The following is a 23,714-nucleotide window of genomic DNA, read 5'->3' on the forward strand; positions in this document are numbered from 1 at the left end:
TAAACCAGTTCTAATCGTCTGAATGTGGTTCTTTCTGCAGCAGGTGCATAGATTTCTGCAAGGTCCATTCAGATAAATGGAACGCATTTGCAGTTGAAAAATCTGCTGCGAGTAACTGCACCCTAACATTTTATCTTCTTCATTCACACTGGCCAAATATCTTTAGGATTGTTTGGAAATTGTGACGATAAATGGTCAGTGTAAACAGGTCCTTACTTCTTTCCATCTGCCCCCTCTTCTACTTTCTGTAGGTGAGCAAACTTATGCATAGGGATTGTAGTCTGTAAGAACGGAGACAGAGTTCTACATAGGAACCATTTTTCTCGAAATAAATGGTTGGATTTTTTTTCGCCATCTAGACCATTTGCAAAGGGAGGTCATCTTTATTTCAGATGCCTTTGAGGAATAAAACATATAGCGGCTCATCAACTTTTCAATATGACACTATTTAGTGTAGTGGCAAGATAAGGTTTCCAAAGAATTAAAAGGCAAAGTTTTTACCTTTTACACCTCTCCTGATCCTTCAATGTTAAAAACCACACTTACACCTCATCACAGCAAAGAAGAAACCAGGAAATGCAAATAGCAAAAGTCACTTCCCTCCACAATGTATAGTAGAACAATTTTAGCAAGGTTTTCCAATAAATCACATGGTAATTTCTAGTTGCAAAATAGGATTGTTTCCAGAAAGATCAACGATATGTTTGGTCCTGTTCAAGTTATATCGCCAGTCAAACTTTTTTGGCACAGATGATTGAGGTTACAGGAAGAAGTTTTTTTTTACTAGGCAAAAACATTTGCATTTGAGTAAAGCAGGAAACGTTCTTGCAGTGTCCACTCCCTTTATCTCCCTGTTATAAATTATGTAAATTTCTTGTTCATTAAAAAGAATCTAAATAGCCACAGGCTAAATATCCAGGATGATAAATGGAACATTAAATCTCATTACATTCCTGTTAAGGCCTCATGCACACTTCATTCTTTTTCTTCAGGGTGCTAGCCGTTTTTCTGCCGGCTAGCACCCTGACCCATTCATTTCAATGGGGCCATGCACACTTCAGTTTTTTTTGACGGTCCCGTTGCTCCGTTCTGATCCAAAGTAGAGCATGTCCTACTTTGGTCCGAGATTCCGTGACCGTGAGGCCCATGCAAGTCAATGGGGCGGTCAAAAAAACTCAGTGTGTGAAGGAGCCGTTGCCTAGCAACAGCCGGGCAGGCAGAAGTACATTACAGATATATTACACTAATTGGCAGCCACTTGTCTCTATCAATCACTGATAGAGAAAAGAGGCTGCTGATTAAAAATAAAATAAAAAGCAGTTCATACGTACCCGGTCGTTGTCTTGGTGACGAGTCCCTCTTCTTTCTCCAGTCCGACCTTCCTGTATGACGCGGCAGCCTGTGATTGGCTGCAGAGGCCGCTGCAGCCTGTGATTGGCTGCAGAGGCGGCCACGTGGGATGCAGCATCATCCCTGGAGGCCGGCCTTCTGACGTCATCCTGACGTGCGGGACCGCCACTACAGCCTGTGATTGGCTGCAGCGGTGACATGGATGAAACGTCATCCCTGGAGGCCGGATAGGAGGAAAGTAAGAATGAACGGATTTATTTTTTTTAAATTTCATTAAAATTGTATTTTCCGAGTGCTGAGCATGGTACTGTCCAGGGTGCTGAAAGAGTTACCGCAGATCAGTGTAGCCCATTAACTCTTTCAGCACCCTGGACATTACCATGCTCGGCGCTCGGAAACACTGAGTGCACACGGCCGCTAAAACGGGCACACGGATCCGTCAAAACCGGCCGTGAAAACGGTGTTGGAAGTGTGCATGAGGCCTAAGAGATTCCCACAATTCAGGAAAAAAAAAAAAAAAGCATTACTACAGGCAGCTAACGCATTGGATTCTATGTACGTAGCATTGCATACAAGACATGCAACATTCAGGGGCTATGCTGAAAAGGACTTATGAAATCACTATCAGAAAATGGCATAAAAGTCTGATTGGCAATGTCTATTATTCGGAGGTCTTCCTAAAAGACCTATCCTTCAAAAATGACTGTTTAAATCAAGTTTTATGTTAGACATTTTATAAATGTTGGATTTTTTTATATTTTCTATGTCACCATTTATAAAAAAATATATTTAACATTTCACACTGGTAATTGAGACCTCACAATAGGCCATCACTTTTCAGTTTGTGCTGTGGAGGCTGGGGCAGGAGTTTCATGATCAACATTCGCATTAGCAGGCAGGATTACTATATTTATTACAGATGATTACACAATTGATAATAGTTGATGCGATAGCTCAGTGTTTTCTCCCTCCACAGTGATCTCATCACATAGAGCATGCCCACAACACTTTATACAGATAATTTCCCTTTAAGTTCCATTTAAAATTATATTGTATGTACAGGGTGGGCCATTTATATGGATACACCTAAATAAAATGGGAATGGTTGGTGATATTAACTTCCTGTTTATGGCACATTAGTATATGGGAGGGGGGAAACTTTTCAAGCTGGGTGTTGACCATGGCGGCCATTTTGAAGTCGGCCATTTTGTATCCAACTTTAGTTTTTTCAATGGGAAGAGGGTCATGTGACACATCAAACTTATCGAGAATTTCACAAGAAAAACAATGGTGTGCTTGGTTTTAACGTTACTTTATTCTTTCATGAGTTATTTACAAGTTTCTCTTTGTTTACAGCCATTGACATGTCGCAGAGGTTAACACGTGAGGAACTTATAGAAATTGTGTTGATGTCTGGTGAACGCAGTACCCGGGTCATTGCAGCAGATTTCAATGCAAGACACCCTACGAGACCACCCATCTCCCATGCTACAGTTTGCAAACTGCTTGCCAAGTTTCGTGAAACTGGTTCAGTGTTGGATTTGCCCAAATGTGGACGCATGAAAACTGTTACTAATGAAGAAACATCAGTGGCTGTCCTAGCTTCATTCAGCAAGAGCCCACAGCGTAGCACTCGCCGCATGTCACTGGAGAGTGGCATCAGTCGAACATCCCTTCGGCGGATATTAGCTACTCACAAATGGCACCCTTACAAACTCCAGCTGCTGCAGCATCTCAACGAGGATGGCCCAGATCGGCGCACTGAATTTGCAGAATGGGCAAAACAAAAATTGGAACAGGACCCTCCGTTTACACAGAACATTTTGTTCAGTGATGAGGCAAACTTTTATGTGAATGGTGACGTTAACAAACAAAACCACCGCTATTGGTCTGACACTAACCCACATTGGATAGATCCCTCCAAGACTGTTGGAACACAAAAATTTATGGTATGGTGTGGTATATGGGGTACAAAGATAGTGGGGCCATTCTTCATCAATGGAAACCTCAAGGCCACGGGATATCTGAAATTGCTACATGATGATGTGTTTCCCTCTTTATGCACTGAAGCTGGCACATTCCCTGAGTTTTTCCAGCAAGATGGTGCACCACCACATTATGGGTGTCAGGTCGGAGCATTCCTAGATGAACAGTTTCCTGGAAAGTGGATTGGTCATCGTGGGCCAGTTGAATGGCCCCCTAGGTCTCCCGATCTGACCCCCTTAGACTTATCTTTGGGTTCATCTGAAGGCAATTGTCTATGCTGTGAAGATACGAGATGTGCAGCAACTGAAACTACAGTTACTGGAAGCCTGTGCTAGCATTGCTTCAGCGGTGTTGCTATCAGTGTGTGAAGAGTGGGAGAAGAGGGTTGCATTGACAATCCAACACAATGGGCAGCACTTTGAACACATTTTATAAGTGGTCAGAAACTTGTAAATAACTCATGAAAGAATAAAGTAACGTTAAAACCAAGCACACCATTGTTTTTCTTGTGAAATTCTCGATAAGTTTGATGTGTCACATGACCCTCTTCCCATTGAAAAAACTAAAGTTGGATACAAAATGGCCGACTTCAAAATGGCCACCATGGTCAACACCCAGCTTGAAAAGTTTCCCCCCTCCCATATACTAATGTGCCACAAACAGGAAGTTAATATCACCAACCATTCCCATTTTATTTAGGTGTATCCATATAAATGGCCCACCCTGTAGTTATATTGCAAGTGCAACAGCTTCTAGTGCTAATCCACAATGGAGTACTAGTACATTATTTATTATAGTACTTATATTAGAAACAACCCCAGTAGCTAGACACCACTGATCAGAAAACCCAATAGTGTTTGATTATATACACTGTTTCTTTAGGCATGTTACAACAAACGCAAATTTGATCATTCAAATCTTTAAAACTATACATTGAGGAAACCAGGATATATACATTAGAATTATTGAGCTGTTGCAATCACGAAAACCAAAAGTAGTGTAAAACAAAATTGGGTAACGTCTCAGAAAGTTAGGAATGGTATGCTAAAATGTAAACATGTTTCCGGAACTGTCTGGAAAAACTACTCATCATTCCTTGTGTCAGCTAAAATATGAACATATAACACTCTAAAGTCAAGTACAAACTTGATAGGACATAACTGGGGAAAAAAAAAAAAAAGGAAAAATGATCAATCTAAAAGAAACAAAATGCCATAATATTTTATAATGCAGAAGAAAAGATTTCAATAAGCTCTGCATTCAACACTTAAAACCTAGGGCTCATGCACACAGCCGTATTATGGATACATAATACTGCGACATTACACTGCTATGGGCCCATACCATACCATTATTTTATTTATAAAGGCACAGGGCTTTTTTTCTCTCACAAATGTATATGCATATGGAGAATAAAAAAATAATTGTGGCAATTGCCATTGAATAACGTATTATGGAGCGATTGTCCCCTATAAGCAATGCTTCTAGGAGATATGGTGCTACACAGAGACACCATACAGCAACCCACGAAGTGTCTATTGGACAGTTATATGGGACTACATGTGTAGGTTTCGGCCAAGTTTGTGTATGACAAAATCCAGTACTGCAGGGGAATATGAAATCTATTTTTCCAAAGTAACTAGAATAGTTCCTGCATAGAATTTCCAATGGGCTAGTACAGTGGTCTACAATGTTTTCCGGTGTCCTGCCACCATTATATAGAACATTTATTTTGCAGTATTCGACGACAATATCACTTTATCATAAGGACTAAAGTACATTGCCTGCTGCCTACTAAGGAATCTCTAGACAACGAACACAAATGTTAACTTTGTACCCATTAAAAAGCCTAAACCAAAAACACAACATAGAAAATTGGTGAACTAGATAACGGTTTCTCAACCCTAACTCTATAAAAAGTAAAACTTTTTTTGAGAGAAGAGAAAAGGAAATACTTGCATTCCTGGATCAGAAAAAAAACACGTGAGAAAACTTATCAAAACGCAGCTTAGGACAGCCTTTTACCAGCAGCAGGATTTTGCAGATTGTTACAAAATAAACATGCAGACACCCATCGTGGAACATTACTTTATAAACTTAAGAAAAGGAAAGATCATAAAAATTCATTAGGCAGCATAAAAGTGCCTTGTCGCCTCTTGGCTGACAAGTGGGAAAGGGTAAAGTCTGATCATTGCAATCTGCATGACTGAATCACAATAGAGAACATCACTCACACAACACAAAACCACGCAAACACAATAAGTGTTAATGCTCATGGGGTCACCTTTAATACGATTAGCCATGGGCTCTGGTATTCAGGGGGAAAAGACTGCCAAAGGTCCATTGTGTCGGAACTCTGACTCCCCCAAACCCTCCCAATAATTTTCATTTTAGGCTTTGAGAACTTCACCTCTGTAAATGGGATTTAGATGTTCTGTGGACAGGGTGTGAGAAGCAGTATTGAAACTGCAGGGCAATTTCCCAAAAGTGCCTTTGTGTTCCCTGTTTTCTAAGTAACAGCAGGAGGCTTCCTCTCTCCTCGATGTGTACAAACACACAAGACACCATTGGATGATGGGTCACTTAGTGGGAAGTAACCATCCTTCCTTTTGTAACCCCCCCCCCCCAACCTTATACATCCAGCAGGCACTCTCTCTGCTTTGATGTTCATTTGGTTTGAAGCTGTTCTCATCCATCACTGACACGAAAAGGTTCCATAAAGGCCTGGGAGTTGGTTCACCTCTTAATAAACTGTAGAGGGGAGCAGTGTGAACGGAGAGTGGTTGTTTTGGCCAGGGGAACTAAACCAAAAAGCACAGCAACACCACATTATTTAATACCTTACACAAAAGACATTGGGGTGTTACTTCATCTTGGCATTAAGTAAATATATATATATATATACACACACACATACACACACACACACACACACACACACAAGTCCTTCTCAATGAATTAGAATATCAAAAAGTTAATTTATTTCAGTAATTAAATTCAAAAATCTGAAACTCATATTATATAGATTCATTACAGAGTGGTTAATTTCCAGCATTTTTTTCTTTTAATGTTGATGATTATGGTTAACCGTTAATAACCCCAAATTTAGTCTCATAATATTCTAATTTTCAAAGCCCAATTTTAAAAAAGATTTTTAATACCGAAATGTTGTCCTACTGGAAAGTATATACAATATATGCACTCAATACTGGGTCGGGCTCCTTTTACATAAATTACTACATCAATGCGGCGTGGCATGGAGGCGATCAGCCGGAGGGGTGTTATGGAAGTCCAGGTTGCTTTGATAGCGGCCTTCAACTCGTCTGCATTGTTGGGTCTGGTGTCTCATCTTCCCCTTGACAATACCCTATAGATTCTCTATGGGGTTTAGGTCAGGTCAGTTTGCTGGCCAATCAAGCTCAGTGATACTGTGGTTATTAAACCAGGTATTGGTATTTTTGGCAGTGTGGGCAGGTGCCAAGTCCTGCTGGAAAATGAAATCAGCGTCTCCATAAAGCTTGTCAGCAGAGGGAAGCATGAAGTGGTGGAAAATTTTCTGGTAGACCGCTGCGTGGACTCTGGACTTGATATAACACAGTGGACCAACACCAGCAGATGACAATGTGTCCTGAAAGCCACTGGGTGGCTCCCTTCCCTTTGGGCCCTGCCCTGTGTCCAGGCAGCGAATTAGGGCCACGATGGGGGTATTTTTGAGCACATGAGAAACAGGGTGATCGATTTTGGGGTGTTTCTTCATTCTCACGTTCGTTTTACAAAGAAATAGGTCTTTAAAATGACACTTGAAAAAAAAAATTACAATTTCACTTTTTTCACACCTGCTTTGCATAAAATTCAGCTAAAAACTGTGGGGTCAAAATACTCATTACACCTCTAGATAAATACCTCAAGTTGGGGGGGTCTAGTTTTCTAAATGGGGTCATTTATGAAGCTTTCCATCATTCTGACACATATGAGCCTCTGAATACTTAGCTTGGTGCAGGAAAACAAAATGTACTTCAAAAATCTTAAAATTATAAAATTTTTAAGTCCTAAATAGCTCAAAGATGGAAATATATATTTAATGTAAAAAATGTGTACGGTATGGATGTACATATGACATATTGCAGTTCAAAATAGGGAACTTTAATTTTTACAAAATATAAATTTTTGTATGTTTTAATACATATACGCAAATCTTAGTCTACTTTTACCACCTAAATAAAGTACAACATGTGAGGAAAAAACAATGTCAGAAGTACTTGGATATGCAAAACTATTGTAGAGTTAGGCTGGGGTCACACAGAGCGGAGAACGCGTCGCAAAACTCGGCAAAAACGGCCCGAAAATGCCTCCCATTGATTTCAATGGGAGGCGTCGGCGTCTTTTTCCCGCGAGCAGTAAAACTGCCTCGCGGGAAAAAGAAGCGACATGCCCCATCTTCGGGCGCTTCCGCCTCTGACCTCCCATTGACTTCAATGGGAGGCAGAGAAAGCGTATTTCGCGGTTTTATGCCCGCGGCGATCAATGGCCGCGGGCGAAAAACTCAGCGAAAATAGGTGTGCGGGAGGGGAATATCTGCCTCAAACTTACAAACGGAATTTTGAGGCAGATATTCCTCCTGCAAAATACTCCGTGTGAACATAGCCGTATTGTTTAATAAAGACAGACATACCTGATTTGACAAATATAGCTTGGTCATTAACCCCTTCAGGACCCAGCCTGCTTGGCCTTCAGGACACAGATTATTTTTTTCAAAATCGGTCATGTGTTACTTCATGTGGTAATAACTTGGGAATGCTTTTACCTATCCAAGGGATTCCGAGACAGTTTTCTCATGACATATTGCATTTTATGTAAGTGAAAAAATTTGGTCGATAAATTCAGTATTTATTTCTTTAAAACACCAAAATGTAGAGAAAATTTGATAAAATTTGCATTTTTCTAAATTTAAACGTATCTGCTTGTAAAACAGATCGTAATACCTCACAAAATAGTTACTAGTTAACATTTCGCGTATGTCAACCTTATGTTGGCATCGTTTTTTGAACATTCTTTGATTTTTCCAGGACGTTACAAGGCTTAGAACTTTAGCAGCAATTTGTCATATTTGAAACAAAATTTCAAAAAGCTATTTTTTCAGGGACCAGTTCAGTTCTGAAGTGGTTTTGATGGCCTTATATATTACAAAGTCCCCATAAATTACCCCATTTTGAAAACTGCACCCCTCAAAGTATTCGAAACAGCATTCATAGTGTTTTAACCCTTTAGGCGCTTCACAGGAATTAAAGCAATGTAGAGGTGAAATTTACAAATTAAATTTTTTTCCCGAAATACATATGTAACACATTTTTTTTGTACCACAGAAGGTTTTACCCGAGAAATGCAACTCAGTATTTTATTGCCCAGATTCTGCAGTCTGTAGAAATATCCCACATGTGGCTATAGTGTACTAATGGACTGAAACACCATTTGGATTTTGGAGCACAGATTTTGCTGAAATGATTTTCGGTGCCATGTCACGTTTGCAACGCCCTGGAGGGACCAAAACAGTGGTAACCCCCCCCAAAAGTGACCCGATTTTGGAAATACCACCCCTCAAGGAATTTTTCTAAGGGTAAAGCGAGCATTTAGACCCCACATGTCTTTTGCAGAATTTATTAGAATTAGGCTGTGAAAATGAATATCAGAATTTTTTCAACTAAAATGATGCATTTTCTCAAGGAATAAATGAGAAAAAAACACCAACATTTGTAAAGCAATTTCTCCCGAGTACGGCAATACCCCACATGTGGTCATACATTTTTCTCAATAGAAATGAATTAACCCCTTCAGGACTGATCCATTTTTTGCTTTCTTTCAGTTTTTCACTCCCCGCATTCCAAGAGCCATAACTTTTTTCCATCAATAGAGTGATGTGAGGGCTTATTTCTTGCGGGAGGAGTTGTAGTTTCTATTCACACCATTTAAAAGTACCATAAAATGTACTGGGAAAAATTTATTTGCGAGCTGAAATTGGGAAAAACTGCGATTCCTCCATTTTTTGGGGTTTCATTTTTACGGCTTTTGCCATGCAGTAAAATTGAAAACTTTACTTTATTCTGCGGCTCAATACAATTAGGGCATGACCACACATGGCGGAATTCCTCCGCAACTGTCCGCATCAATGCCGCACCTAATCCGGGTTGCGGATTACGGCTGCGGATCTGCACAAAATGTGCAGAAAATTGATGCGGACTGGCCGCTGCGGACTGCAGGAAAAGTGCTTCCCTTCTCCCTATTCAGTGCAGGATAGAGAGAAGGGACAGCACTTTCCCTAGTGAAAGTCAAAGAAATTCATACTTACCGCCCGTTGTCTTGGTGACGCGTCCCTCTTTCGGCATCCAGCCCGACCTCCCTGGATGACGCTCCAGTCCATGTGACCGCTGCAGCCTGTGCTTGGCCTGTGATTGGCTGCAGCCGTCACTTACACTGAAACGTCATCCTGGGAGGCCGGACTGGAGACAGACGCAGGGAGTTCTCGGTAAGTATGAACTTATATTTTTTTTTACAGATACATGTATATTGAGATCGGTAGTCACTGTCCCGGGTGCAGAAACAGTTACTGCCGATCGCGTAACTCTTTCAGCACCATGGACAGTGACTATTTACAGACGTCTCCTAGCAACGCTCCCGTCATTACGGGAGCCCCATTGACTTCCTCAGTCTGGCTGTAGACCTAGAAATACATAGGTCCAGCCAGAATGAAGAAATGTCATGGTAGTAAAAACAATACGCTCCGCAGCACACATAAGATCTGCGGACTTCATTGCGGAATTTTGACTCTCCATTGAAGTCAATGGAGAAATTCCGCCATGAGTCCGCAACCAGTCCGCCACTGCTCCGCAACAGACAGAGCATGCTGCGGACACCAAATTCCGCTCCGCAGCCTATGCTCCGCAGCGGAATTGTACGCATCGTGTAAACGAACACTGCTAAATTAAAGTGAAAGTCAATGGAGAAACGGCTCCGCTGCGGATTAACGCTGCGGAGTGTCCGCAGCGGAATTTAAGTGAAATTCCGCCATGTGTGAACCCGCCCTAACAGTGATACCAAATTTACTACTTTTACTAATAAAAATGTATTTGTTAAAATAAAAAATAGTTTTTACAACATTCTGAGAGCTGTAACTTTTTCAACTTTCGATTGAGCGAGATGAGGGCTTATTTTTTGCGAGACTAGCTGTAGTTTTTATTGGTACAACTTTTTATTACATTTTTTTATTTTGAGAGCGAAGGTGACAAAAAAACCTGCGATTTTGGCGGTTTCAATTTTATTTTTTTTACAGCGTTCACTTTGCGAGTTAAATAATGGTATATTGTAATAGTTTGGACTTATACGGACGTAGCGTTACCAATTTTGTTTATTTTTTACATAACTTTAGAAGAAAAATGGGAAAAGGTTTTTTTTTTTTAACATTTAAAAACCTTTTTTCACTACTACTACTCCCTTAGGGGACTTGAACCAGCGATCATTGGATCACTGGTACAATACACTGCAATACTAAGGTATTGCAGTATATCATTATTTTTACAGGCTTCTGTAACAGCACGATTGCTGTTCCTGAACACTAGTCCCGGGTGTCAACTGTAACACATAGCTGACACCCACAGGGTATAAAGCGGGCACAGCACGTGAGCTGGCTCCGTACATCAAGCCTCGCACCATGACGTGCTATTAAGTCAAAGTGCGCACAAAGGGGTTAATGCGCTGCGGATGGTGCAAAGTGAAAATTTCAATTTTCCACCGATATGTTATTTTAGTGCAGAATATGTTGTACCCAGTTTGTGCCACTGAAGATAAATACCTCCTAAAACATTAAGCGGGTTCTCCTGGGTATGACAATGCCATATATGTGGATGTAAACTGCTGTTTGGGCACGCTGCAGGGCTCAGAAGGGAGGGAGCAGCATTTGGAGCACAGATTTTGCTTGGTAGTAGTTCTGTATGGGGTATTACTGGTATTTCAGTTTATAGTGTGGGGTATATGTAAGATGTGCAGGGTACATCAGGGTATAAGAGGGTATAAGAGGGTATAATGATGCGGTAAATAAATAGTAATTCATAGATATGTGGCCAGTGTCGCACTGATAAATGGCACCCGATCTTATCCGCTTTTGGAACACTCTGCACATTTTGCATCGCCATGTTCTGAGAGCCAGAACTTTATTTTTTCTCCAACGGAGCCGTGTGAGGGCTTATTTGTTGTGAGACAATCTGTAGCTTTCATTGGTACCATTTTGGGGTTCATGCGATATTTTAATCACTTTTTATTCCATTTTTTGGCAAGCAAGGCGACCAAAAACCATCAATTCTAATAATGATATATATATATATATATATATATATATATATATATATAGATAGATATATATATATATAGCAAAAAAGAAAGCAGCAGCACTTACACAGAAATTGTTGATCAGGTGCCCAGCAAAACGTCCCGATCCTCGGACGTAATGTATAGAAAAATAAACTTTTCAGCACTCCAATATGAAAAAAAGTGGTGCTTTATTCACTCCAGCTACAACAGCAACGTTTCAATCCTACAATAGGATCTTTATCAAGCCTAGTGACACATCTAATACTGCAAACATATATAGGGTTGAGACTACTTTGCATAATTGGTCTCATTACAATATAATAAAGTGTTAAGTGCTTAAAAACTTGATTAATACATGGTTTAAGGTATCATTGTACATAATAAACATGATACAGAAAGTGCATATGTGCATATACAATAGCGTGAACAGCAATATACAATACAACAAACGTTAAAAACAACTGATTAAATCATAATCATTTATGCCTCAGTGGTGTTGAGATACATCATCATGTGGTGAGTGGGTTCATGATGATGTATCTCAACACCACTGAGGCATAAATGATTATGATTTAATCAGTTGTTTTTAACGTTTGTTGTATTGTATATTGCGGTTACCTTTATTCTATGGGTCGGTACGATTACGGCGATACCACATATGTGGAGGTTTTTTTATGTTTTACGACTTTTGCACAATAAAAACACTTTGGAACTAAAATTATTTGTTTTTGCATCGTTGCTTTCTAAGAGCCATAACTTTTTTTATTTTTCCATCAATGTAGTGATTTTTTGGGCTTGTTTTCTGCGGGACGAGACGTAGTTTTGATTGGTACTGTTTTGGGGTGTATGGGACTTATTGATTCATTTTTATTATGACTTTTCTGGGGGGCAATGGAAAAAAATTCCAATTTCGCCATGTTTTTTGCGTTTTCTTTTTACGGTGTTCACCTTGTGGTTTAAATGACATATTAACTTTATTAATGGAGTCATTACGGTCGCGGCGATACCATATATGTGTACTTTTTTTTTTTTTTTTACACTTTTACACAATCTGGATTTATTTTTTTACTGTACTTTTTATTAATAATCTTTATTTCACTTTGATTACTTCTTTTATTAGTCCCACTAGGGGACTTTACAGTGCGATCTTCAGATCGCTGCTATAATGCTCTGGTATACTTCGTATACCAGAGTATTATTGCCTGTCAGTGTAAATCTGACAGGCAATCTGTTAGGACGTGCCTCCGGCGCGTCCTAACAGGCATATGTCCTGGGGGCTTTCATCAATCCCCCGGCTGCCATGACACCCCATCGGAGACCCGCGATTGTATTTGCGGGCCGCCGATGGGTGACAGAGGGAGTTCACTCCCTCTGTAAACAAAGTTAAATGCCGCGGTCGCTTTTGACGGCGGCATTTAACGGGTTAAACGGCCTCAATCTAAGTAAACTTCGATCATGGGCGTTGGAGCAGGAGCTCAGCTGTCATCAGACAGCTGAGCCCCAGCTCAAGCCTGCACCGGAGACCCGTGCAGGACTTAGACTAGGCTCACGTGAAAAGGTGTCAGCCTAGCCTAAGGCCCCTTAGTGACGAACGTAAAAAGGCGTATTGTTGGTCACTAAGGGGTTAAGGTCCAAACAAGATTGGTCATTAAGGGGTGAAAATAAAAAACTTAATATTTTTACTCTGTCACATCCAATAATTGTGAAAAAAATAAATACTGTATGCCAAAATTAGAAAAAAAAACACCAAAAACTAAAGTCCTGTCGAAAAAAAGAAAACATGCAAAAATAACTTTAATAATATAATTTTTTTAAAAAGAAGTAATACCAGTTTAAATCAGAACTAGCAGAAAAACTGAATCTTGTGTGGTCCTTAAAGCCCAAAATGTGAGCGGTATTAAGGAGTTAAAGGACCATCTTCTTTTAACCGTGCATGTAGGAAACACACAAAAAAATAAAAGTTTTAATCTACAATTGTAAAGTTAAACTAACACTAGGCAGATACCTGAATTCAGTGTATAGATTGTAACTGTTATGAAACATAAATGTTGGGTGGGCCAAGTGTGGGACATGCATTGGATACCAAGTAATATGTATAACTGAGCTAACTATGATAAAGCCGGCAAATATGGTAAAGTGACAATGTGTTTATTTGAAGTCTTTGTAGTTGAGGGGTACCAGACACCGCATAAAGCACACGGTGTTAATCTACCTGACTGAGACTAAGCCTTTCAACAAGCACAAGGAAGTTGAATGTAAATGCTCTTAAATTATATACATTTCATCTTAAAATCTGGCAAATCTACAAATGCCCCCTACATTAATATATTACACTTTTATTCCTGAAATGTATATCAAAATTCTTTTTCATCTTTACCCGTCATGAGATTACCCAGAAGAGGATGGATCACACATCTGACCGAGCAGAGCTGGAATGACATCACATCACAAATGATGGATTGTGCGTGCCATTACATTGCCTTTTCATTTGTAACTGAAAGGTAGTGGCTATACTGAGGAGACTAAATAGGGAGTGCGTTCCTTTAGAATAATATGGGGGTGTGATGAACTTTCCATTTTCAATAGTTTATTAGCACAGATGCCGCTTTATCACAATCAAAAGAATAGTAAACAGGGGCGTTTAATAGTCTTGTATGTGATACACTTGTTGCTTGATGAAGAGAAAACACAAACGGGCAAGTAAAATATGTGCGGTGGTGTTTCTTTAGTTTGCGTATCGGTCATTATTTGCGATTTTCTTACCAGATTATTAATTTTTTTTTACGTTTTACAGTGTATATTATCTACTACTATCTAAAGGCTCAAGAACTTCCAGAAGTACTTAGCAAGAAGAAAACACAGCGCTTAAATGCTTACAAGTGCTGAGCATGGAAAGCATCGGACAGGACTAAAATGTTCTATGGATAATTAGGAACTTCACTGTTCTTTGTGTTACTATCAACTAGCCATTGGTTAAATCCATTCAAAAGTCAAACTTAATATTTGACTTTATTCTACCCATGTCAATTATTTCTGATCCCCCTTCTAAAGGATACTAACACACGGTGTTGAGGCTACTGGTTGTCAGAATTGCCAAGAAGTTTGTCAAACTTACAGCTCAAAGTTAAAAAGTGAACCCAATCAGTTAGATCAGTAAATACATCTATTCATGGGAAGGAAATGGTAAGCAACTATCCCAATTTGAAATACTGCAACTTCCTATTCAAATTCAGGGAAAGGATAAGAGTATACAAACGCCATACAACACACAAGTTTTAGATCTAGGACAGGGGTCTCAAACATGCGGCCCGCATGCAGCCCCTGAGGCTGCCATCTGCGGCCCGCAGGGCACCGTAGCTCCCTCGGGAGAGAAGAGAGCAGACCGAAGGAGGAGCGTCTAAGTGCTAGAAGCGGCTCTGCTCCGGGTAAGCCCCTGACATCACTGTCCATATATGGACAACAATGTCAAAAGCATAGCAGGTGTCCCAGGCAGAGCGCTAAAAGCAGCATTATCTACAGAGGGCACTGTGGCACGATCTAAAAAGTGGCTGCCCAATCTTGACATTCCTGTGTCTGTCAAACACTATCAACTGAGCCGCCAGACTTCCAGTTTAAGTATCGCTGAATGCAAACTGGATTGTTTTAATAAGCACATGGAGTAAACGCGCAAATTTAATAAAAGTTTAAACCGAACGGTATTATAGTAATGTAGTATTGTTATAGTAATTCAAATAACTAATTGCTAAACAAATTTTTTTTAAGTAATGCGACCCGTCAACTTCAAATGTGTGGCCCATTTACCCCGCAGAGTTTGAGACCCCTGATCTAGGCATCACCACATACATTCTTCCTTAGCAGTTTCCATTGCTATAAATTTAATTAGTTGCCACAAACGAATGGAAGAATGCTGGATACACTGAACAAGAATTCTTCCAGTGCTCAGCTGTTAAAGATGCGAACTGCTATCACAGACAAGTCGCGTTTCTTAGGGGTATATATAACCACAGTGACAGTCAATGCAGCAAACAATCCTATGTTACTTTTATCTTCACATGGAGGTGTATGAAAAAGACCTAAGTGCAGAACACAAATTTTAAGCATCAAAAGGTTGGACCGGTTCCTAAACACTTTTTCAGGCTTGGCTAATTTTGCATACTAGAAATAAATTTTAAAAAAAAAACAAAAACAATAAAACCCTGCCCTCTCCTAATGATATAACTGGGAAGCTTATTACTATTTACAGTCCACGAACCTCATACATCGAAATGGACTTTCTAAATAGAACAAAAAAAACAAATCTAAAAAATGGTTGTTCCAGAAGAGTTGATAAAAAGGAAAAATATATAGGCCCATTCATGGGAACGCCATGGTACTTGATTGAGGATCTCAAGGGCACTTTAGGGGCACTGAAAATACCACGGTAGTAAAGCTTATGTCTCCTCTTGGATTTCTTTCTTCTTGCGGACTAGCTGCCTGAATGGGTGAACTGCTTCACGAAGCTCCAAATGTTATGTTATGTATGCTCTCATTTCTTATTTGTTTTATGTATTGTTTTGATGTGTTAGTTAGGCAGTTACGCGAGTTTATGTAACTATGGTTACAGGACCACCCGACATGTGGGGTTAAAGGATGGGAAGGACAGAGGAGAGGAAGGAGGGTTGATAGCCTCTGGGGAATACCATCCAAGATCAAACCTATTTTGCTAGGAAGTATTTACTATCTCATGTTCATTTATACATTTTTTTTGTAATGTTTATTATAATGGCAATGCATTACTGTATGATTTGTGTTTTTTTTAAATTTTATAAAAATATGTTAGAAAAAAAAAAAAAAAAAAAAAAAAAAAGGAAAAATAATTGGAGATTAGTTCCCCGAACCTCCTCAGTCTGTCTCAAGATTAACAGACCTAGAAAGGGTACTTACTATATTTTTTATTTTATTTGTAAAAATACTGGTGGTGCTGTCATGGGCTCATGGAAAACAGGCTACCGATGAGTGTAATTGTAGCATTTCCCTTATACCCATAATGTTCACATTGAGTTTTTTGATGCGGAAACCACACCGCAAAACTAGTCAAAAACGGCCCGAGATTGCCTCCCATTGATTTCAATCGGAGGCGGAGGCGTCCTTCCCCCGCGAGCGGTAAAACCGTTTCGCGGGAAAAAGAAAGGACATGTCCCATCTTCGGGCGTTTACGCCTCTTACCTTCCATTGACATCAATGGGAGGCAGAGAGTGTATTTCACTGCGTTTTATGCCCGCGGCACTCAATGGCCACGGGCGAAAAACGCAACGAAAATCGGCGTGCAGGGAGAGTATAATCTGCCTCAATCTACCAAACGGAATTTTGAGGCAGAATTTTCGCCTGCAAAAAACTCAGTGTGAACCCAGCCTAACCGTACCAATGAGTGAATAAAGGGTGAGATCTAGGGTGGGACAGCTGCCGGAAGTACTTTTCTTCCAAAGGTTAACTTGTCAGACTGTAGATCAAGTCTATAAGACTTAAGACAGTATTGGGCAAACTTCTTGTAGCTGCCTTACTCATCTGACCTATTGAAGCATTAGCTCTCTGTCCAGGAAGTTGAAATAAAAGTATGGAGCGAGATCCCGCTCGCTAGACCACCTTAATTGCCGCGGTCAAATGCAACCGCAGCATCTGAGTGGTTAGAAACAGAGTGAGCGCGGGATGCCAATGGTTGCCCTGGCAGCCTGTGGGCCTGATAAAGACCCCAAAGGTCCACCATCTTTGCTCCGATCGCTGGTTCAGATCCCCTGGGGGACTAGTTAAAAAAAGTTAAATACAGCTAAAGTTTATTATAATCATAATATATAAAAAATGTTAAGAAAAAAGTGGGTTTTCCACAAGCACAAAGGAAAATAAGTAAAATTAACAAAACTGATATTGCCACATCTGTAAGAGTCCAAACTCTGAATGCCATAAAAAAAAAAAAAAAAAAAAAAAAAAAAAAGACAGAATTGCTGTGTTTTTAGTCAACTTTTATTACATTTTTTGTGGGAGATGATAGTCTGATTGGAGCTTGCTCCACCAAAAAAATAAGCCCTCATACCGTTTAAAAATCGACAGAAAAAAACAAAAAACAGAAAACAAAACGTTATGGCTCCTAGAATATGGCGACAAAACACCAATTTTATATTTAACAATCAGTTTTTAACTTGTAAAAGTAGTAAAACATTATATATAAATTAGCTATCGGCGTAATTTCATTGATCTGCAGAATAAAGTTAGCATGTTGTAATTATTGCATGAACACCGTAAAAATGAAACCTAAAAAACAATGGAGGATTGCTTTTTTTTCCCCATTCCCTCCCACAAATTATTTTTCTTCTGTTTCCTAGTACATTACATAGTACAAAAAAAATGGCGCCGTGAAAATATACAACTCGTCCCGCAAAAACAAGCATTCTTATAGCTATATCAATAAAGTAAAAAAAAAGTTGCAGCATTTGTAAGGTTGGGGGGGGGGGGGGGGCGGGGATAACGAAAGTAAAAAACCAAAAAATCCGGGGGACAGGAGTTAAAGAAGGTCTAAGCCTCCCCGCAGCCTTAGCAAACCTTTTAATCCAGGGGTGCTCATACAATTTTACATAGAATAAAGTACTAAGAGCAGAAATCTATACGCACCTTAAAGCCTCATGCACATGACCGCGTGCGCCGCCCGAGTCCCGTCAGTGTTCCGAGGAAAGATAGAACATGTCCTCTTTCCTCAGATCGAGTCAGTTTTCACGGACCCAATTCACTCGCTAAAGTGAATGGGTCCGTGAAGACTATTTGGTGCCACTCGGATGCCAATAAAAACGGCCTGAGTGACACAACGGTCGTGTGCATGAGGGGTAATAAATATGGCCCTGTCTGATGAAGGGACCAAATCAAGATTTACTGCAAATTAAAAATAAAAAAAAACACATTTATTCACAGGATCACAAACAAACATAAAAACACAGCAGCACACTGCAGACGTGAAGATATATGCAAAAAAATTATATTTTATATTGCATTACTGCGATATTTACTACACTTTTAAATGTAAGGTTCTTACCACACATTTTTATCATGAAGTTGGTTCATATCTATTCTGAATACATTTTGTAGGACGAGGCTCAAGAGAGAGGTAAATCTCCTGTTGTACAGGTAAAATATTTAGTATAGGGACCCATATAAAATAAAGATGCTAAGAACTTCACATTTATAAGAATAGTAAATATAGAAGTAATGCAAGAAAATAAAAATATTAAATGTTAGTATATATCTTAGCGTCCAGAGTGCTGCTGTATTTAATTAAATAACCCCTTTAAGCGTAAAAGAGGTAGAACCGCTCCATACAGCCTCCCTCCCCCTATCACATCAAGGCAGCCATTTTCTCCATCAGTGAGGACGCATCTTTGTCATGACTGCTGTGCCCTGACCATGCCTCCTTGGGGGAAACTGAGAAGGGGGAGACATTGCACACTGGGTACAATCATTCTATAACACGGACCTCAACTGGCGGACAGCAGTCCGGACATGGACCGCAGAAGCCAGTTGTCCGGACCAGTGGCGTCAATAGGCGGATACCCGGGCGAATGCCACATTCAATTGGACACAGACACAATTGAATACTATGATGGAGCAGGAAGCGATCAGCTCCCTGCTCTGCCATTCACTATGCTAAAGGCCACATTAGGCCTGCAGCCTATAAGACGCTGGGACAGGATTCCTGCGGAGGCCTACGCAAAGGTCCCATCTCGGCGTCTCATAGGCTGCAGGCCTAACATGGCAGAGGAGGCCTGCTGTGGAGCTCCATTTATCGCAGGAACAGGGCTAGGTAAGTACAAGTTCTTTTTATTTGTTTGGAGGGGCAGTATCTACAAGGGAAGGGGGTGTGTGGCACAATCTACAGGGGGCACAGTGTGGCTCTATCTACAGGAGGAACCGTAGGGCACTATCTACAGCAAGGATTGTGTGACACTTTCTATAAGGGGCACTGGGGCAGATAAGCCTCTGATTTCTGCTGTAGATCCACGGGTCGGAATTGCCTATGGCAAATCCGACCCATATTGATATAGCCTTACTATTGGAGCTCAGCTAAGACCTTCGCCTGACGGCAGACTCGGGTAAATGGACCTACACTTAAAATAGTTGAGTACCCCTGCTCTACAAGGACTTAGAGAGTGGAAATATCAGGACAACGTTTGACAGTCACACCAGACAGCAGGTAGCATAGGGAGTAGCTGGGGAAGGGGGGCTGGTCTTCCCTTATAAGTGGCCAACTGCCGACATATATGGCATTTGGCAGAGATGTCAGTCCAGCCCTGCTCTATGGTAAAGGAACCTGGAGCTGTATAGTCAGTTCTGCACCAGGAACGTCTCTGGGTATTTTGTTTTTATGGTATCAAGGAAGGCAGCAGCTTTCTTTAGTAGGTCTCAGCGTTGTGTAGTAAACTTAGCCTTTTCTATTGATATTTCCAACCTTCAACTAAGCTGGAAATCAGTAAAAAGGTTGTGTAACTCTGAGCCTCTTTAAATGCACATCCAGTCCTGAACCTGCCAGGCCAAAGTCACTGCGCTCTTGTGTTGGTCTGTCATGCCATGTTTCTGTTTTCAATCATATCACCCGATATGCACAGGGAATTGTACATTCTTACACTCTGGAGTTATGTTGAAATTTTTAATGCAAAGAACTATAGGTCTGTATATACAAAGTCCTATGTTTTAAGTATTACATTTATTTATATACTTGGTGCAGTCTGATGCTTAGTGGTATGGGGTGAGGAATGTAATTCCACTCGAAGGTACAAATCTGTCCATGCTTTAGAATATGGTTTTATGGATTTTAAAATCTCACCTTTCTAATGCATAGCTAAAATAAGAACTTGTGTTCTACATTTATTGATGTAGATTTTTTTCCCTTACGTCCATAGTCGCACTAATGTGAGAGCGCCTCCTTCCGGACAGGAAACCACTAAAAATCGCTTTAAAAATGAGGAAATGCCCCTAACCTCCTGAGTTATTGTTTTCTGTCTATATGAAGTATTGAGGAACATGTGGTTCCTCTAAAATTGCTATATGGAGCTGCAGGGTCCCTAATTGTGGTATTTATGGGAAAGGAAATTAATGGTTGGTTAAAGCCTGGAGTTGCTCTCCTTTCTCTCTCTGGGGCAGAATGATCCATTCCTTCCAAGCCTGATCACCAGTGGCTCCCCCTCCCAAGAGCCATGGACCGTGGTCCTGCTGTGTACCAAAATAGAACCAGACGTCCCGGGTTGCTTGGCAAAATAAACATGCGCGGTGATCTGAGGGCACGTTAGCGCTGGAAGTAACGTGGAGGAATGTCACAACACGCTATGCTGACCGGGGGTGGAGGATGGATCCTAGAGAGGAGCCTTTGATGGCATGCATTCAGAGGGGGACTCCAGCCAGCTTTAACTTTTAAAAGTATCTAGTAGATTTCAGAATTTTCAGTGAGAAGTTTCGGCTTATGCAAAAGCCTTTCTTAGGCATGGTCACTTGTTTCCCATTCAAGAGGAGTATACTGTGTGTGGGGCAGCTAAGGGAGAATTATACTGTGTGGGGAGTCACTGTGCATAAAAGTTATGTAAACCGTGTAGAAGTTACGGAAACAGCATAGCTCTTTATGCTACGCTGTTTCTGTAACAACCATTCACTTCTTTGGAAGTTTACAGAAACAGAGTAACACAGCAAACTACGCTGATTATGTAAGTCTGACCCTGCCGGAGGCGGCTCTGCAGTTGTAAACATGCATTGGTGGCCCACTGGGTTGGAGCCAACGCACATGTTTCAACCCCCCCTGAGCTAAACCCCTAGCTACGCCTCTGGCACAGCGGCATTATCTACAGAGGGCACGGTTTTATTATCTACACATGAAATTCATCTGTTTTTAAAAATGTGGCGGAAACTGAAAAACACTGACACGGAACGGATACAAAATAGATGCAAAACGGCCATCAAAGACGGACCTAGACGGCCGTTTTTTCGGCCGACACCTGAACCCGATGTGTGAATAGAAACAGCAATCCCTGCATGGTGTGGGGTGGGTAGGATGGGTAGCTTTAAAGGCGCCAAAAACTAACTACTCCCTGAAGTTAGGGCTAGTGTTTGGAGTATTTGCACTCACTGATCGGAGGTCAGTGGACAGCAGCTGCCTTCTGGGCTCTCTATCTCAGCACCGGCCTTAGTGCTGCACTGAATATAACACACGTGACATTACAATGTGTGTACCAGACTTCAGTGTAGCATGGAGGCCGTAGCAGAGAAGGAGAGCCCTGACATGGTACACAACAGGTATATATAGTCTATAAAATCGATAAAATTGGCGCATTTTCAGACCCCAGACTACCTTTTTGGTGGACCATTGTGATAAAAACGGATGTTAAAAACGGATGGTAAAAACTGATGACAACTAACGACAACTCATGGTTTTGTAGTAAAAATTGTCAAAAAGCCTGATGACAACTGATAAATTTTTGCATCAGTTTTTTTATCAGTTGTAACGGCCTGTTCACATCAGCGTTGGGTTTCCGTTCCGGGGTTCAGTCGGAGGTTTCCGTCGGGTGAACCCTGCAACGGAAAGTGAAACTGAAACCACAGCTTCCGTTTCAGTCACCATTGATATCAATGGTGACTGAAACATCGCTAATTGTTTCCGTTTGTTACCATTCCGGCAGGTTTCCGTTTTATCGACGGAATCAATAGCGGAGTTGACTGCGCTATTGATTCGTCGGAAAAACGGAAACCTGCTGGAATGGTGATGAACGGAAACCATTAGCTATGTTTCCGTCACCATTGATATCAATGGTGACTGAAATGGAAGCTGTGGTTACAGTTTCACTTTCCGTTGCGGGGTTCAACCAACGGAAACCTCAGACGGAACACCGGAACGGAAAGCCAACGCTGATGAGAACATGCCCTAATTACGAGAGACAAAAAAAAACCGGATGCTAATGCAACGGCTATATGTGAACGTACACTTAGCAAACCTTTACTAAGACTGGTTGATTACCACTGCTCTAGATCATCAGAGAGAATAGGTGTTAACCGATAAAACAATATAGGACAACAGAAATATGCCAACATGTGTGAATAGAAAGTCCGCAAATGGAGTTTAATCAATGGGGAACTTTAATGTTTGAATCGTGGACATGAAAGCATTTATAAACCAATCTTCAGGACCAACCCCATTTTTTTAAATCTGACATGTGTCACTTTATGTGGTAATAACTTTGGAATGCTTTTACCTATCCAAGCGATTCTGAGATTTTTCTTCTCGCGACATATTGTACTTTATGTTAGTGGAAAAATTTGGTCGATAAATTCATTGCTTATCTGTCGAAAACACCAAAATTGAGAAAATTTGAAGAAATTATGATTTTTCTAATTTTAAATGTATCTGCTTGGAAAACTCATAATACCACACAAAATAGTTACTAATTAACATTTCCCATATGTCTACTTCATGTTTGCATCATTTTTTGAACGTCACAAGGCTTAGAACTTTAGCAGCAAATTCTCACATGAAAATTTCTTCATGAAAATTTCAAAAGGCTATTTTTCAGGGACCAGTTCAGCTCTGAAGTGGCTTTGAGGGGCCCATATAATAGAAGTCCCCCTAAAACAACCCATTTTGAAAACTGCACCCCTGAAAGTATTCAAAACAGCATTCAGAGTGTTTTAACCCTTTAGGCATTTCACAGGAATTGAAGCAAAGTAGAAGTGAAATGTAAAAATTTTTTTTTTTTTGCAAAAATTCATTTGTAATACATCTTTTTCTGTAACACAGAAGATTTTACCTGAGAAATGCATCTCAATATTTATTGCCCAGATTCTGCAGGTTTTAGAAATATCCCAACATGTGGCCCTAGTGTGGTAATGGACTGAAACAAAGGCCTCAGAAGCAAAGGAGCACTTAGTGGATTTTGTGGCCTTTTATTAGAATATATTTTAGGCACCATGTCAGGTTTGAAGAGGTCTTGTAGTGCCAAAACAGTGGAAACCCTCCAAAAGTT

At 40.5% G+C, this 23,714-nt stretch overlaps 2 protein-coding genes across 3 annotated transcripts in view; one reads left to right on the forward strand and one right to left on the reverse strand.

The window, feature by feature from the left end:
* Positions 1-23,714, reverse strand: part of DIS3L2 (DIS3 like 3'-5' exoribonuclease 2) — a 287,501-nt gene that overhangs the window by 54,297 nt on the left and 209,490 nt on the right. The window lies entirely within an intron of this gene.
* Positions 1-23,714, forward strand: part of PDE6D (phosphodiesterase 6D) — a 557,644-nt gene that overhangs the window by 16,280 nt on the left and 517,650 nt on the right. The gene's annotated exons all lie outside the window — the stretch shown is intronic.

The sequence above is a fragment of the Rhinoderma darwinii genome, chromosome 4 (genome assembly GCF_050947455.1).
Source record: "Rhinoderma darwinii isolate aRhiDar2 chromosome 4, aRhiDar2.hap1, whole genome shotgun sequence".
Classification (NCBI taxonomy): domain Eukaryota; kingdom Metazoa; phylum Chordata; class Amphibia; order Anura; family Rhinodermatidae; genus Rhinoderma; species Rhinoderma darwinii.